The sequence below is a fragment of the Penaeus monodon genome, chromosome 17, assembly GCF_015228065.2.
Source record: "Penaeus monodon isolate SGIC_2016 chromosome 17, NSTDA_Pmon_1, whole genome shotgun sequence".
Lineage (NCBI taxonomy): Eukaryota > Metazoa > Arthropoda > Malacostraca > Decapoda > Penaeidae > Penaeus > Penaeus monodon.
The window spans coordinates 46,164,631-46,182,130 of NC_051402.1; the positions used below are offsets into that span (position 1 = coordinate 46,164,631).

Here is a 17,500-nt window from a genome sequence, read left to right on the forward strand (position 1 = left end):
CTGCACATGGTAAAATATAAATATAAATCATATATCGTACAAAAAATATTACTATGATTTGCTTCTGCCACTGTGTTTAGAGAACACTGTTATTTGTTTATATAGTTATTACACAGTAGATCTAGGATATAGTACGAGTATATCTTGCAGTGTATCAGATGAAATTAAATATTCACGTAGTTCTTTATACTTCATGTTAGGTGGTCTGAAAGACTGTATCATATGACATTCCGAGATATAGTGCTCATATATATATATATATATATATATATATATATATATATATATATATATATATATATATATATATATATATATTGTTTTCTTCGTTACACAGTCTACATCTAGACTCATCTGCACTTCTTGCATCGTGCAGTTGCCAGTACATTCTGTAACCTAAACGTATTCTGGCAATAACCATGTCACATTGTCTGGTTTGACTTCGGTGCCACCCATAGGAAGGCTTGCTATCTCTATACTGATCGTAGTGCCTTATGGTACAGCCTTCAGGCCTTTAAGTGTTTGTCAGATCTGCTAGTTCTTCCTTATGAGAACTTTTCAATATATGTGCAACCCTAGCAAGAGGCATCCAAAGATCTATGTTCACAGAATCTTTGGTGCAGGCTTCCTTCGCCAGTTTGTCTACGTGGTCGTGCTTGCGTATGCCAACATGAGATGGTATCCATACAAATTGAATGTTGACATTGCACTCTATTGCATAAGTTACGTTACGCTTAATGCAACTCACAATTTCCTCATCGCCACCTGCTTTGAAACAATTTAGTGTCCGAAGAGTATTTTAAGAGTCACGGAAAACTTCTCCAGAATCTGAACTCGCACTGGCTCAGGGTTTTCCGTCCGTATATTTTCTTAGTTGGAGCTGTTTACCTGAGAAAGTTCACGGGTTACATGTGACTTCACGTAACAGTGGCCGTGATCGTATAGTGGTTAGTACATTGCGTTGTGGCCGCAATAACCCAGGTTCGAATCCTGGTCACGGCAGATGCAGTTTTATGTTGATAATAAAACCATTAATCATGATGACAGGAATTTAATGGCAGTAATCGTATACATACTAACATGAGTGCGTGTACATGAGATCTATGGCGGACGTAATGAGATTAGGGCATAAGGGCACATAACCACCTTAAAAAATAGGCCTCAGACTGATTTTTTTTCCGGACCCTTAGCTGTATGGGCTCATAAACTGGCACTAACAAATCAGCCCATGAGTAAATGACCGACGAATATTTTCGGACATAACTCAACCGTCGACTCTGAATGTTAATATTGCTTCCCCGAAGACTAAGATAAAGGAACACTTTTCGGCCGCGAGGCTGATGTATTTCCTACTCTGAATATATGCAGATTCATGTATTACTTAGTGTGAACATGGAAGGAAAGAGACGGTGAAGGAAAAATACATATTAACGGCGATTTATAAAGATGTTCAGAAAGAAAAGGTAATCGTCAGTATTTGAATATTTCCCGTCGAACAATATTATTCAAGAAATCTTTACATCGAACCGGTAACGGCATCTGTTCCCTCCTTAACAGGATGGTGGTGCAATGATTAGTGAATCTGTTGAGATCAAGATCCAGGATTTGATTCTAAAAAATGTTAGCACAGAAGGAAAGGAGTTGCAATACCAACAAAAGGAACAACAATAATACTATAATGAAAGGAAATGGAAAATGACCGACAAGATGATTCGATATGCGGGATCTAATGCACACGCAATACATCAGCCATATCTATAGATTGAAGTTATTTCTTGCTGAAAACGTTCCTGAAGTTAAGTAATTTTATTTACCACCCTGGCTATCTGCTCAGGCGTGGGCAATCTGACAGTACAGTAGTCTGTGACTACTGTAATTGTACATGGTAAAATAGAAATATAAATCATATATCACACAAAAAATATTACTTTGATATATATTTGACACTGTGTTTACATAACACTGTTATTTGATTACGGTAGTTATTGCATAATAAATTTAGGATATAGTACGAGGAAATCTCCCAATGTATCAGTTGAAATGAAATATTCACATAGTTCTTTATATTTCATGTTAAGTGGTCTGAAAGGCAGTATCATATGACATTCCGAAATATAGTGCTCAAGCGTTCGCTTGTTTTCTTCGTTACACAGTCTACATCGAGATTTATCTGCACTTACTGCACCTTTCAGTTGCCAGTACATTCTATAACCTAAACGCATTCTAGCAATAACCACGTCACATTGTCTGGTTTGACTTCGGTGCCACCCATACGAAGGCTTGCTATCTCTCTACTGATCGTAGTGCCTTATGGTACAGCTTTCAGGCCTTTGAGTGTTTGTCAGATCTATTAGTTCTTCCTTATGAGAACTTTTCAATATATGTGCAACCCTAGCAAGAGGCATCCCAAGATCCATGTTCACAGTATCTTCGCCCATTTGTCTACGTGGTCGTGCTTGCGTATGCCAACATGAGATGGTATCCATATAAATGAATGTTGACATTGCGCTCTACGGTACGTTACGCTTAATGCAACTCACAATTTCCTCATCGCCACCTGCTTTGAAACAATTTAGTGTCCGAAGAGCACTTTGAGAGTCACAGAAAACTACACCAGAGCCCGAACTCGCACTGGTTCTGCGTTTTGAAACCGTAGATTTTCTTAGTTGGAGCTGTTTACCTGAGAAAGTGCACGGGTACAGGTGACTTCACGTAACAGTGGCCGTGATCGTATAGTGGTTAGTACATTGCGTTGTGGCCGCAATAACCCAGGTTCGAATCCTGGTCACAGCAGATACAGTTTTATGAGGATAATATAAGCAATAACAATGATAATGGCAGAAATTTCTTATGTACATAATGACAGTAATCTTATACATACTAACATAAGTACGTGTACATAAGATCTATGGCGGACGTGATGAGATTAGGGCATAAGGGCACATACCCACCTCAAAAGATAGGCCTCAGACTGGGATTTTTTTCTATTTCTCCGGACCCTGTATGCTGTATGGGCTCATTACGCTCGCCGTTGACTCACCCCCCCCCCCCCGACACACCAGAGCAAACTCCTAATTTTTTTTCTAGATCCGTAACTGCACACTTACACGGACACAGAGACGTAGATATATAGAGGTGCGTTGAATTCAATAAATTTATGTATGTATGTACGTGTATGTGTGTACGTGAGAGTATCACATGACATTCCGAGATATATATATTGTTTTCTTCGTTACACAATCTACATCTAGATTCATCTGCACTTCTTGCACCGTGAAGTTACCAGTACATTCTGTAACTAAACGAATTCTGGCAATAACCACGTCACATTGTGTGGTTTGACTTCGGTGCCACCCATATGAAGGCTTGCTATCTATATACTGATCGTAGTGCCTTATGGCACAGCTTTTAGGCCTTTGAGTGTTAATCAGATCTACTAGTTCTTTCTTTTGAGAACCTTTCAATATATGTGCAACCCTACCAAGAGGCATCCCAAGATCTATGTTCACAGTATCTTCGCCCATTTGTCTACGTGGTCGTGCTTGCGTATGCCAACATGAGATGGTATCCATACAAATTGAATGTTGACATTGCGCTTTATTCCATAAGTTACGTTACGCTTAATGTAACTCATATTTCCTCATCGCCACCTGCTTTGAAAGAATTTAGTGTCCGAAAAGCATATTGAGAGTCACAGAAAACTACTCCAGCGCCTGAACTCGCACTGGTTCAACGTTTTCCATCCGTAGATTTTCTTAGTTGGAGCTGTTTACCTGAGAAAGTTCACGGGTTACATGTAACTTCATGTAACAGTGGCCGTGATCGTATAGTGGTTAGTACATTGCGTTGTGGCCGCAATAACCCAGGTTCGAATCCTGGTCACGGCAGATGCAGTTTTATGTCGACAATAAAACCATTAATAATGATAATGACAGGAATTTCATATACACATAATGACAGCAATCCTGTACATGTTAACATGAGTACGTGTACACAAGATCTATGGTTTACCTAATGAGAGGAGGGCATCTAGGCACATACCCACCTCAAAATATAGGCCTCAGACTGTGACTTTTTTCTATTTTTTCCGGACCCTTAGCTGTATGGGGCATCACGCTCGCCGTTGATTCCCTCCCTGACACGCCACAGCGCACTCCTATTTTTTTTCTAGATCCGTAACGACGAACACGGACACAGACACCGATGTAGATATATAGAGATGCGGTGAATTCAATAAATTTATGTGTGTATGTAAGTGTATGTGTGTGCGTGAGAGTATATATACACAAACACACACGCACACACACACGCACGCACACACACACACACACACACACACACACACACACACACACACACACACACACACACACACACACACACACACATATATATATATATATATATATATATATATATATATATATATATATATATATATATATATATATATAAATGTCTGCACAAATAAATATATATATAAATATATGTATATGAATATATGCAGTATATATATATGTATGTATATATATACATATGCATACAATACTATCTACGGTACATTGCTAGAGTTCATTATTGCTATAATCCTTCCAAACAGGAGTAAAAAAAACATTGAATGCCCCTTCAGTCCACCTGAAATGTCCAATATTGTATAGCAGAGTAAATGGATCACTAACAAATTAGCCAATGAGTAAATGGCCGACGCATATTTTCGGACATTACTCTTACTCAACCGTCGACTCTGAATGTTAATATTGCTTCCCCGAAGACTAAGATAAAGGAACACTTTTCGGCCGCGAGGCTGATGTATTTCCTACTGAATATATGTAGCTTCATGCATTACTAGATGTGAACATGGAGATATACGGTGAAGGAAAAATACATATTAACGGTGATTTATAATGTTCAGAAAGAAAATGTAATCGTCAGTATTTGAATATTTAGCGCCGGACGATAATCTGATTGCAAAAATGAAACTAAATTTTCAGCAATATGATTCAAGAAATCTTTCCATCGAACTTGTAACGGCATCTGTTCCCTCCTTAACAAGATCGTGGCGCAGTGATTAACGAATCTGTTGAGACCAAGATCCAGGATTAGATTCTAAAAATGTTAGTACAGAGGGGAAATAGAAGGAAAAGAGTTGCCATACCAACAAAAGTTACATCTATATTATTATAGTGAAAGGAAATGGAAAATGACCGTCAAGATGATTCGCTATGCGGGATCTAATGTACACGTAAGACATCAGCCATATTTATAGATTGAAGTTATTTCTTACTGAAAACGTTCCTGAAGTTTAGTAATTTTATTTACCACCCTGGCTATCTGCTCAGGCGTGGGCAATCATGATTACAGTCTTACATAAATCTGACAGTGCAGTAGTCTGTGACTACTGTAATTGTACATGGTAAAATAGAAATAGAAATCATAATATAAATCATATATCATACAAAAATATTACTTTGATATGTATTTGCCACTGTGATTACATAACACTGTTATTTGTTTACGGTAATTACTACATAATAGATTTAGTATATAGTACGAGGAAATCTTCCAATGTATCAGATAAAATGAAATATTCACATACGTCATGTTAGGTGTTATCACATAACATTCCGAGATATAATGCTCAAGCGTTCGCTTGTTTTCTTCGTTACACAGTCAACATCCAGATTCATCTGCACTTATTGCACCTTTCAATTGCCAGTACATTCTATAACCTAAAAGCTTTCTGGCAATAACCACGTCACATTGTCTGGTTTGACTTCGGTGCCACCCATGGGAAGGCTTGCTATCTCTATACTGATCGTAGTGACTTATGGTACAGCCTTCAGGCCTTTGAATGCTTGTCAGATCTACTAGTTCTTCTTTATGAGAACTTTTCAATATATGTGCAACCCTAGCAAGAGGCATCCCAAGATCTATGTACACAGTATCTTTGGTGCAGGCTTCCTTCGCCAATTTGTCTACGGGGTCGTGCTTGCGTATGCCAACATGAGATGGTATCCATACAAATTGAATGTTGACATTGCACTCTATTGCATAAGTTACGTTACGCCTAATGCAACTCACTCTTTCCTCATCGCCACCTGCTTTGAAAGAATTTCGTGTCCGAAGAGCACTTTGATAGTCACAGAAAACTACTCCAGAGCCTTAACTCGCACTGGTTCAGCGTTTTCCATCCGTAGATTTTCTTAGTTGGAGCTGTTCTCCTGAGAAAGTTCACGGGTTACCTTTCACTTCTTCAGGTAACAGTGGCCGTGATCGTATAGTGGTTAGTACATTGCGTTGTGGCCGCAATAACCCAGGTTCGAATCCTGGTCACGGCAGATACAGTTTTATGTTGATAATATAAGCATTAACAATGATAATGACAGGGATTTCATATGCACATAATGGCAGTAATTCTATACATACTAACATGAGTACATGTGCATAAGATCTATGGAGGACGTAATGAGAGAAGGGCATAAGGACACATACCCAAATTAAAAAATAAGCCTCAGACTATTTTTTCCGGACCCTTAGCTGTATGGGGTCATCACGCTCGCCGTTGACTCCCTCCCTTACACACCACAGCGGACTCCTATTTTTTTTTTCTAGATCCGAACACGGACACAGACACTGATGTAGATATATAGAGATGCGGTGAATTCAATAAATTTATGTAAGTGTATGTATATATATATGTATATATAAAATATATATATATATATATATATATATATATATATATATAATATATATATATATATATATATATATATATAATATATATACATAATATATATATATATATATATATATATATATATATATATATGTATGTATGTATATATATACACATATACATACACATAGTATATACGCTACATTGTTTGAGTTCATTATTGCTATAATTCTTCCAAACAGGAGTAAAAAAAACATTGAATGCCCCTTCAGTCCACCTGAAATGTCCAATATTGTATAGCAGAGTAAATGGATCACTAACCAATTAGCCTATGAGGAAATGATCGACGCATATTTTCGGACATAACTCTTACTCAACCGTCGACTCTGAATGTTAATATTGTTTCCCAGAAGACTAAGATAAAGGAACACTTTTCGGCCGCGAGGCTGATGTATTTCCTACTCTGAATATATGCAGATTCATGTATTACTTGGTGTGAACATAGAAGGAAAGAGACGGTGAAGGAAAAATACATATTAACGGCGATTTATAAAGACGTTCGGAAAGAAAATGTGATCATCAGTATTTGAATATTTAGCGTCGGACGATAATCTGATTGCAAAAGAGGAACTAAATTTACAGCAATATTATTCAAGAAATCTTTACATCGAACTTGTAACGGCATCTGTTCCCTCCTTAACATGATCGTGGTGCAGTGATTAACGAATCTGTTGAGACCAAGATCCAAGATTAGATTCTAAAAAAATGTTAGTACGGAGGGAAAACAGAAGGAAAAAGGTGTCATACCAACAAAAGTAACAACAATAATACTATAATGAAAGGAAATGGAAAATGACCGACAGGATGATTCGATATGCGGGATCTAATGCACACGCAAGACATCAGCCATATTTTTAGATTTAGGTTATTTCTTACTGAAAACGTTCCTGAAGTTAAGTAATTTTATTTACCACCCCGGCTATCTGCTCGGGCGTGGGCAATCTGACAGTACAGTAGTCTGTGACTACTGTAATTGTACATGGTAAAATAGAAATAGAAATCATATATCATATAAAATGAATATTACTTTGAAATGCTTTTGCCACTGTGTTTACACAACTGTTATTTGTTTACCATAGTTATTACATAGTAAATCTAGGATATAGTAAGAGTATATCTTGCAATGTATCAGATGAAATGAAATATTTACATTCTTTATTCTTTATACCTCATGTTACATGGTCTGAAAGGCTGTATCACATGACATTCCGATATATATATATATATATATATATATATATATATATATATATATATATATATATATATATATATATATATATATATATATATACATACATACATATATTGTTTTCTTCGTTACACAATCTACATCTAGATTCATCTGCACTTCTTGCATCGTGTAGTTGCCAGTACATTCTGTAACTAAACGTATTCTGGCAATAACCACGTCACATTGTCTGGTTTGACTTCGGTGCCACCCATAGGAAGGCTTGCTATCTCTATACTGAACGCAGTGCCTTACAGCTTTTAGGCCTTTGAGTGTTTGTCAGATCTACTAGTTCTTCCTCATGAGAACTTTTCAATATATCTGCAACCCTAGCAAGAGGCATTCCAAGATCTATGTACACAATATTTTTGCTGTAGGCTTCCTTCGCTAATTTGTCTCCGTGGTCGTGATTGCGTATGCCAACATGAGATGGTATCCATACAAATTGAATGTTGAGATTCCGCTCTGTTGCATAAGTTACGTTACGCTTAATGTAACTCATATTTCCTCATTACAACCTGCTTTGAAAGAATTTCGTGTCCGAAGAGCATAGTGAGAGTCACAGAAAACTACTCCAGAGCCCGAACTCGCACTGGCTCAGGGTTTTTCGTCCGTTGTTTTTCTTACTCGGAGCTGTTCACCTGAGAAAGTTCACGGGTTACATGTGACCTCATGTAACAATGGCCGTGATCGTATAGTGGTTAGTACATTGCGTTGTGGCCGCAATAACCCAGGTTCGAATCCTGGTCACGGCAGATGCAGTTTTATTTTGATAATAAAACCATTAATAATGATAATGACAGGATTTTAATGGCAGTAATCCTATACATACTAACATGAGTACATGTACATAAGATCTATGGCGGACGTAATGAGAGGAGGGCATAAGCACACACACACCTTAGAGAAATGGGCCTCAGACTGATTCTTTTTTCTTTTTTTCTGGACCCTTAGCTGTATGGGCTCATAAACTGACACTAACAAATCAGCCTATGAGTAAATGACCGACGCATATTTTCGGACCTAACTCTTACTCAAACCGTCGACTCTGAATGTTATTATTGCTTCCCCGAAGACTAAGATAAAGGAACACTTTTCGGCCGCGAGGCTGATGTGTTTCCTACTCTGAATATATGTTGTTTCATGTATTACTTGGTGTGAACATAGAAGGAAAGAGACGGTGAAGGAAAAGTACATATTAACGGCGATTTATAAAGATGTTCAGAAAGAAAATGTAATCGTCAGTATTTGAATATTTACCGCCGGACGATAATCTGATTGCAAAAGAGGAACTAAGATTACAGCAATATTATTCAAGAAATCTTTACATCGAACCTGTAACGGCATCTGTTCCCTCCTTAACAAGATCGTGGTGCAGTGATTAGCGAATCTGTTGAGACCAAGATCCAAGATTAGATTTTTAAAAATGTTAGTACAGAGGGGAAATAGAAGGAAAAGAGTTACCGTACCAGCAAAAGTTACATCAATAATATTATAGTGAAAGGAAATGGAAAATGACCGTCAAGATGATTCGCTATGCGGGATCTAATGTACACGCAAGACATCAGCCATATTTATAGATTGAAGTTATTTCTTACTGAAAATGTTCCTGAAGCAATTTTATTTACCATCCTGGCTATCTGCTCAAGCGTGGGCAATCATGATTAGAGATTTACATAAATCTGACAGTACAGTAGTCTGTGATTACTGTAATTGTACATGGTAAAATAGAAATAGAAATCATATATCATACAAAAGAATTATTCCTTTGATATGCTTTTGCCACTGTGTTTACACAACTGTTATTTGTTTACCATAGTTATTACATAGTAAATCTAGGATATAGTAAGAGTATATCTTCCAATGTATCAGATGTAATGAAATATTCACATAGTTCTTTATACCTCATGTTACATGGTCTGAAAGGCTGTATCACATGACATTCCGATATATATATATATATATATATATATATATATATATATATATATATATATATATATATATATATATATATATATATATATATGTGTGTGTGTGTGTGTGTGTGTACGTATATATATACATATATATTGTTTTCTTCGTTACACAATCTACATCTAGATTCATCTGCACTTCTTGCATCGTGCAGTTGCCAGTACATTCTGTAACTAATCGTATTCTGGCAATAACCACGTCACATTGTCTGGTTTGACTTCGGTGCCACCCATAAGGAAGCTTGCTATCTCTATGCTGATCGTAGTACCTTATGATACAGCTTTCAGGCCTTTGAATGTTTGTCAGATCTACTAGTTCTTCTTTATGAGAACTTTTCAATATATGTGCAACCCTAGCAAGAGGCATCCCAAGATCTATGTTCACAGAATCTTTGGTGCAGGCTTCCTTCGCCAGTTTGTCTACGTGGTCGTGCTTGCGTATGCCAACATGAGATGGTATCCATACAAATTGAATGTTGACATTGCACTCTGTTGCATAAGTTATGTTACGCTTAATGCAACTCATATTTCCTCATCGCCACCTGCTTTGAAAGAATTTCGTGTCCGAAGAGCATATTGAGAGTCACAGAAAACTACTCCAGAGCCTGAACTCGCACTGGTTCAGCGTTTTCCGTCCGTCGATTTTCTTACCTGGAGCTGTTCACTTGAGAAAGTTCACGGGTTACTTGTGACTTCATGTAACAGTGGCCGTGATCGTATAGTGGTTAGTACATTGCGTTGTGGCCGCAATAACCCAGGTTCGAATCCTGGTCACGGCAGATGCAGTTTTATGTTGATAATAAAACCATTTATCATGATGACAGTAATTTAATGGAAGTAACCCTATACATACTAACATGAGTGCGTGTACATAAGATCTATGGTGGACGTAATGAGATTAGGGCATAAGGGCACATAACCACCTTAAAAAATAGGCTTCAGATTGGAATTTTTTTCTATTTTTTTCCGGACCCTAGGCTGCATGGGCTAACACGCTCGCCGTTGACTCCTTCCCTGACACACTACAGTGGACTCCTATTTTTTTCTTGATCCGGACACAGACACTGATGTAGATATATAGAGAAGCGGTGAATTCAATAAATTTATGTATGTAAGTGTACACACATACACACACACACACATATACATATATATATATATATATATATATATATATATATATATATATATATATATATACATATATATGTCTGTATAAATGAATATATATATATATATGTATATATATATATATATATATATATATATATATATATGTATATATATATAAAATTATATATATATATATATATATATATATATATATATATATATATATATATATATCTGTGTGTGTGTGTGTGTGTGTATTTATATAAATATACAAACACATACTATATAAGATACATTGTTTGAGTTCATTATTGTTATAATCCTTCCAAACAGGAGTAAAAAAAATACTTAATGCCCCTTCAGTCCCTCTGAAATGTCCAATATTGTACAGTAGAGTAAACGGATCACTAACAGGTTTATCTATGAGTAAATGGCCGACGCACATTTTCGAACATAACTCTTACTCATCGTTCGACTGAGAATGTTAATATTGCTTCCCCGAAGACTAAGATAAAGGAACACTTTTCGGCCGCGAGGCTGATGTATTTCCTACTCTGAATATATGTAGCTTCATGTATTACTAGGTGTGAACATGGAAGGATAGAGACGGTGAAGGAAAAATACGTATTAACAACGATTCATAAAGATGTTCAGGTACCAGAAACTAGATTCTAAATCTGAAATTGATCGTAGAGAAAAACAGAGAACATCAGAAAGACCTATACCTATGTTTCATCAATTACTCTAAAGCTTTTGATACTGTTGATCACGGTATTCTCTGCAATAACATGAACGATATGAAATTTCCAAAACATATTATCTAACCAATAAAAGCCATGTATGACCAACAACAAGCAACTGTAAGAACCACTCATGGGTTAACAGAATGGTTCGAAGTTAACCAAGGAGTACGACAAGGTTGCATTCTGTCTCCGCATCTTTTTAATATATATTCTGAAGCAATTATGAGAGGTGCTCTAAAGAATTTTGAAGGAACTGTAGATGTTGGAGAATACAAAATATCAAATGTAAGATACGCCGATGATATAGTTTTAATTGCCAGCAGTATCATTGAACTACAACAACTACTAGATAAAGTTAGAGAAGCAAGCGAAAAGGCTGGTTTGTTTCTTAATGCCAAGAAAACTAAGATCGTGAAGATTTAAAGATAACCGGCAATGAACAATGATGAACATGTTACAATCAATGGAATGGTTGTGGAAAATGTGAAAGAGTTCACTTATCTTGGAGCTGTTTTAACTAATACATATGATGATTCACCAGAGATAAAAAGAGGAATTACCATTGCCAAAAACGCTCTCAATAACATCTGGAAAGACCGAAGCATTACATTACGGACAAAGCTGAGGTTACTGAACTCATTAGTTTTCTCAATTGCGTCATATGGTTCTGAGTATTGGGTGCTGAAGAAGATGGACAAGAAAAAGGTCAATAGTGTGGTGTTACAGACAAGTACTACGTATTAACTGGACAGAGAAGAAAACGAATGATGAAGTGCTGAGAAAAATAAATTGTAAAGACCGACTGTTGGACATCTTGAACAAAGGGAAACTTAAGTTTATTGGCCATGTGATAAGAAGTGAAAGTATTGAGAAAAACTTGCTGACAGGGATGGTGATAGGAAACAGAGGAAGAGGCAAACCGAAGACAAGACTGAGCGACAACATCAAAGATATTTGCGGGCTGTCGATGGTACAAGTGGAAAGAAAAGCGCAAGATCGCTACTTAAACATGAGCATACCGTTATTGATGATGATGATAAAGATGTTCAGAAAGAAAATGTGATCATCAGTATTTGAATATTTAGCGCCGGACGATAATCTGATTGCAACAGAGAACTAAATTTCCAGCAACATTATTCAAGAAATCTTTACATCGAATCTTTACATCGCTGTTCCCTCCTTAACAGGATGGTGGTGTAGTGATTAGCGAATCTGATGGGACCAAGATCCAGTATTAGATTCTAAAAAATGTTAGTACAGAGGAAAAACAGAAGGAAAAGAGTTGCAATACCAACAAAAGTAACAACAATAATACTATAATGAAAGGAAATGGAAAATGAACGACAAGATGATTCGATATGCGGGATCTAATGCACACGTAAGACATCAGCCATATTTTTAGATTTAAGTAATTTCATACTGAAAACGTTCCTGAAGTTAAGTTTATTTACCACCCTGGCTATCTGCTCAGGCGTGAGCAATCAAGATTAGAGTTTTACATAAATCTGACAGTACAGTAGTCTATGATTACTGTAACTGTACATGGTAAAATATAAATATAAATCATATATCGTACAAAAAATATTACTATGATTTGCTTTTGCCACTGTGTTTACAGAACACTGTTATTTGTTTATATAGTTATTACACAGTAGATCTAGGATATAGTACGAGTATATCTTGCAGTGTATCAGATGAAATTAAATATTCACGTAGTTCTTTATACTTCATGTTAGGTGGTCTGAAAGACTGTATCATATGACATTCCGAGATATAGTGCTCATATCATATATATATATATATATATATATATATATATATATATATATATATATACATATATATATATATATATATATATATATATATATATATATATATATTGTTTTCTTCGTTACACAGTCTACATCTAGATTCATCTGCACTTCTTGCATCGTGCAGTTGCCAGTACATTCTGTAACCTAAATGTATTCTGGCAATAACCTTGTCACATTGTCTGGTTTGACTTCGGTGCCACCCATAGGAAGGCTTGCTATCTCTATACTGATCGTAGTGCCTTATGGTACAGCCTTCAGGCCTTTAAGTGTTTGTCAGATCTACTAGTTCTTCCTTATGAGAACTTTTCAATATATGTGCAACCCTAGCAAGAGGCATCCAAAGATCTATGTTCACAGAATCTTTGGTGCAGGCTTGCCAACATGAGATGGTATCCATACAAATTGAATGTTAACATTGCACTATATTGCATAAGTTACGCTACGCTTAATGCAACTCACAATTTCCTCATCGCCACCTGCTTTGAAACAATTTAGTGTCCGAAGAGTATTTTAAGAGTCACGGAAAACTTCTCCAGAATCTGAACTCGCACTGGCTCAGGGTTTTCCGTCCGTAGATTTTCTTAGTTGGAGCTGTTTACCTGAGAAAGTTCACGGGTTACATGTGACTTCATGTAACAGTGGCCGTGATCGTATAGTGGTTAGTACATTGCGTTGTGGCCGCAATAACCCAGGTTCGAATCCTGGTCACGGCAGATGCAGTTTTATGTTGATAATAAAACCATTAATAATGATGATAACAGGATTTTAATGGCAGTAATCCTATACATACTAACATGAGTACATGTACCATAAGATCTATGGCGGACGTAATGAGAGGAGGGCATAAGCACACACCCACCTTAGAGAAATGGGCCTCAGACTGAGTTTTTTTTTTCTTTTCTTTCCGGACCCTTAGCTGTATGGGCTCATAAACTAACACTAACAAATCAGCCTATGAGTAAATGACCAACGCATATTTTCGGACATAACTCTTACTCAACAGTCGACTCTGAATGTTAATATTGCTTCCCCGAAGACTATACCAACAAAATTATAATGAAAGGAAATGGAAAATAATCGGCAAAATTATTCGCTATGCGGGATCTAATGTACATATAAAACATCAGCCATATTTTTAGATTCAAGTTATTTCTTACTGAAAACGTTCCTGAAGTTAAGTAAGTTTATTTAACATCCTAGTTATCTGCTCCGGCGTGGACAATCATGATTACAGTTTTACATAAATCTGACAGTACAGTAGTCTGTGACTACTGTAACTGTACATGGTAAAATAGAAATAGAAATCATATATCATACAAAAAATATTACTTTGATATGCTTTTGCCACTGTGCTCACATAACTGTTATTTGTTTACCATAGTTATTACATAGTAAATCTAGTATATAGTAAGAGTATATCTTCCAATATATCAGATGAAATGAAATATTCACATAGTTCTATATACCTCATGTTACGTGGTCTGAAAGGCTGTATCACATGACATTCCGATATATATATATATATATATATATATATATATATATATATATATATATATATATATATATATATATATATATTTGTTTTCTTCGTTACACAATCTACATCTAGATTCATCTGCACTTCTTGCATCGTGCAGTTGCCAGTACATTCTGTAACTAAACGTATTCTGGCAATAACCACGTCACATTGTCTGGTTTGACTTCGGTGCCACCCATGGGAAGGCTTGCTATCTCTATACTGATCGTAGTGCCTTATGGTACAGCTATCAGGCCTTTAAGTGTTTGTTATATCTACTAGTTCTTCCTTATGAGAACTTTTCAATATATGTGCAACCCTAGCAAGAGGCATCCCAAGATCTATGTACATAGTATCTTTGGTGCAGGCTTCCTTCGCCAATTTGTCTACGTGGTCGTGCTTGCCTATGCCAACATGAGATGGTATCCATACAAATTGAATGTTGACATTACACTCTATTCTATAAGTTACGTTACGCCTAATGCAACTCACAATTTCCTCATCGCCACCTGCTTTGAAAGAATTTTGTGTCCGAAGAGCACTTTAAGAGTCCCAGAAAACTACTCCAGAGCCTGAACTCGCACTGCGTTTTCCGTCCGTCGATTTTCTTAGTTAGAGCTGTTCTCCTAAGAAAGTTCACGGGTTACATGTGACTTCATGTAACAGTGGCCGTGATCGTATAGTGGTTAGTACATTGCGTTGTGGCCGCAATAACCCAGGTTCGAATCCTGGTCACGGCAGATGCAGTTTTATGTTGATAATAAAACCATTAATCATGATGACAGGAATTTAATGGCAGTAATCCTATACATACTAACATGAGTGCGTGTACATGAGATCTATGGCGGACGTAATGAGATTAGGGCATAAGGGCACATAACCACCTTAAAAAATAGGCCTCAGACTGATTTTTTTTCCGGACCCTTAGATGTATGGGCTCATAAACTGACACTAACAAATCAGCCTATGAGTAAATGACCGACGCATATTTTCGGACCTAACTCTTACTCAACAGTCGACTCTGAATGTTAATATTGCTTCCCCGAAGACTAAGATAAAGGAACACTTTTCGGCCGCGAGGCTGATGTATTTCCTACTCTGAATATATGCAGATTCATGTATTACTTAGTGTGAACATGGAAGGAAAGAGACGGTGAAGGAAAAATACATATTAACGGCGATTTATAAAGATGTTCAGAAAGAAAATGTAATCGTCAGTATTTGAATATTTCCCGTCGGACAATATTATTCAAGAAATCTTTACATCGAACCTGTAACGGCATCTGTTCCCTCCTTAACAGGATGGTGGTGCAATGATTAGTGAATCTGTTGAGACCAAGATCCAGGATTTGATTCTAAAAAATGTTAGCACAGAAGGAAAGGAGTTGCAATACCAACAAAGGGAACAACAATAATACTATAATGAAAGGAAATGGAAAATGACCGACAAGATGATTCGCTATGCGGGATCTAATGCACACGCAAGACATCAGCCATATCTATAGATTGAAGTTATTTCTTGCTGAAAACGTTCCTGAAGTTAAGTAATTTTATTTACCACCCTGGCTATCTGCTCAGGCGTGGGCAATCTGACAGTACAGTAGTCTGTGACTACTGTAATTGTACATGGTAAAATAGAAATATAAATCATATATCACACAAAAAATATTACTTTGATATATATTTGACACTGTGTTTCCATAACACTGTTATTTGTTTACGGTAGTTATTACATAATAAATTTAGGATATAGTACGAGGAAATCTTCCAATGTATCAGTTGAAATGAAATATTCACATAGTTCTTTATATTTCATGTTAAGTGGTCTGAAAGGCAGTATTATATGACATTCCGAAATATAGTGCTCAAGCGTTCGCTTGTTTTCTTCGTTACACAGTCTACATCTAGATTTATCTGCACTTACTGCACCTTTCAGTTGCCAGTACATTCTATAACCTAAACGCATTCTAGCAATAACCACGTCACATTGTCTGGTTTGACTTCGGTGCCACCCATACGAAGGCTTGCTATCTCTATACTGATCGTAGTGCCTTATAGTACAGCTTTCAGGCCTTTGAGTGTTTGTCAGATCTATTAGTTCTTCCTTATGAGAACTTTTCAATATATGTGCAACCCTAGCAAGAGGCATCCCAAGATCCATGTTCACAGTATCTTCGCCCATTTGTCTACGTGGTCGTGCTTGCGTATGCCAACATGAGATGGTATCCATACAAATGAATGTTGACATTGCGCTCTACGGTACGTTACGCTTAATGCAACTCACAATTTCCTCATCGCCACCTGCTTTGAAACAATTTAGTGTCCGAAGAGCACTTTGAGAGTCACAGAAAACTACGCCAGA

The 17,500-nt window shown here is 36.6% G+C and overlaps 8 non-coding genes across 8 annotated transcripts; all 8 read left to right on the plus strand.

Moving 5' to 3' along the window:
• Nucleotides 1-930: 930 nt before the first annotated feature.
• On the plus strand, nt 931-1,002 carry Trnah-gug. The gene has a single exon. It is a non-coding gene; the product is annotated as a tRNA-His (tRNA).
• Nucleotides 1,003-2,721: 1,719 nt separating this feature from the next.
• On the plus strand, nt 2,722-2,793 carry Trnah-gug. The gene has a single exon. It is a non-coding gene; the product is annotated as a tRNA-His (tRNA).
• Nucleotides 2,794-3,815: 1,022 nt separating this feature from the next.
• Nucleotides 3,816-3,887, plus strand: Trnah-gug. The gene has a single exon. It is a non-coding gene; the product is annotated as a tRNA-His (tRNA).
• A 2,379-nt stretch (nt 3,888-6,266) lies between these two features.
• Trnah-gug lies at nt 6,267-6,338 on the plus strand. Its single transcript has one exon. It is a non-coding gene; the product is annotated as a tRNA-His (tRNA).
• A 2,315-nt stretch (nt 6,339-8,653) lies between these two features.
• On the plus strand, nt 8,654-8,725 carry Trnah-gug. Its single transcript has one exon. It is a non-coding gene; the product is annotated as a tRNA-His (tRNA).
• A 1,928-nt stretch (nt 8,726-10,653) lies between these two features.
• Nucleotides 10,654-10,725, plus strand: Trnah-gug. The gene has a single exon. It is a non-coding gene; the product is annotated as a tRNA-His (tRNA).
• Nucleotides 10,726-14,260: 3,535 nt separating this feature from the next.
• On the plus strand, nt 14,261-14,332 carry Trnah-gug. Its single transcript has one exon. It is a non-coding gene; the product is annotated as a tRNA-His (tRNA).
• Nucleotides 14,333-15,806: 1,474 nt separating this feature from the next.
• Trnah-gug lies at nt 15,807-15,878 on the plus strand. The gene has a single exon. It is a non-coding gene; the product is annotated as a tRNA-His (tRNA).
• The last annotated feature ends 1,622 nt before the right edge of the window (nt 15,879-17,500 follow it).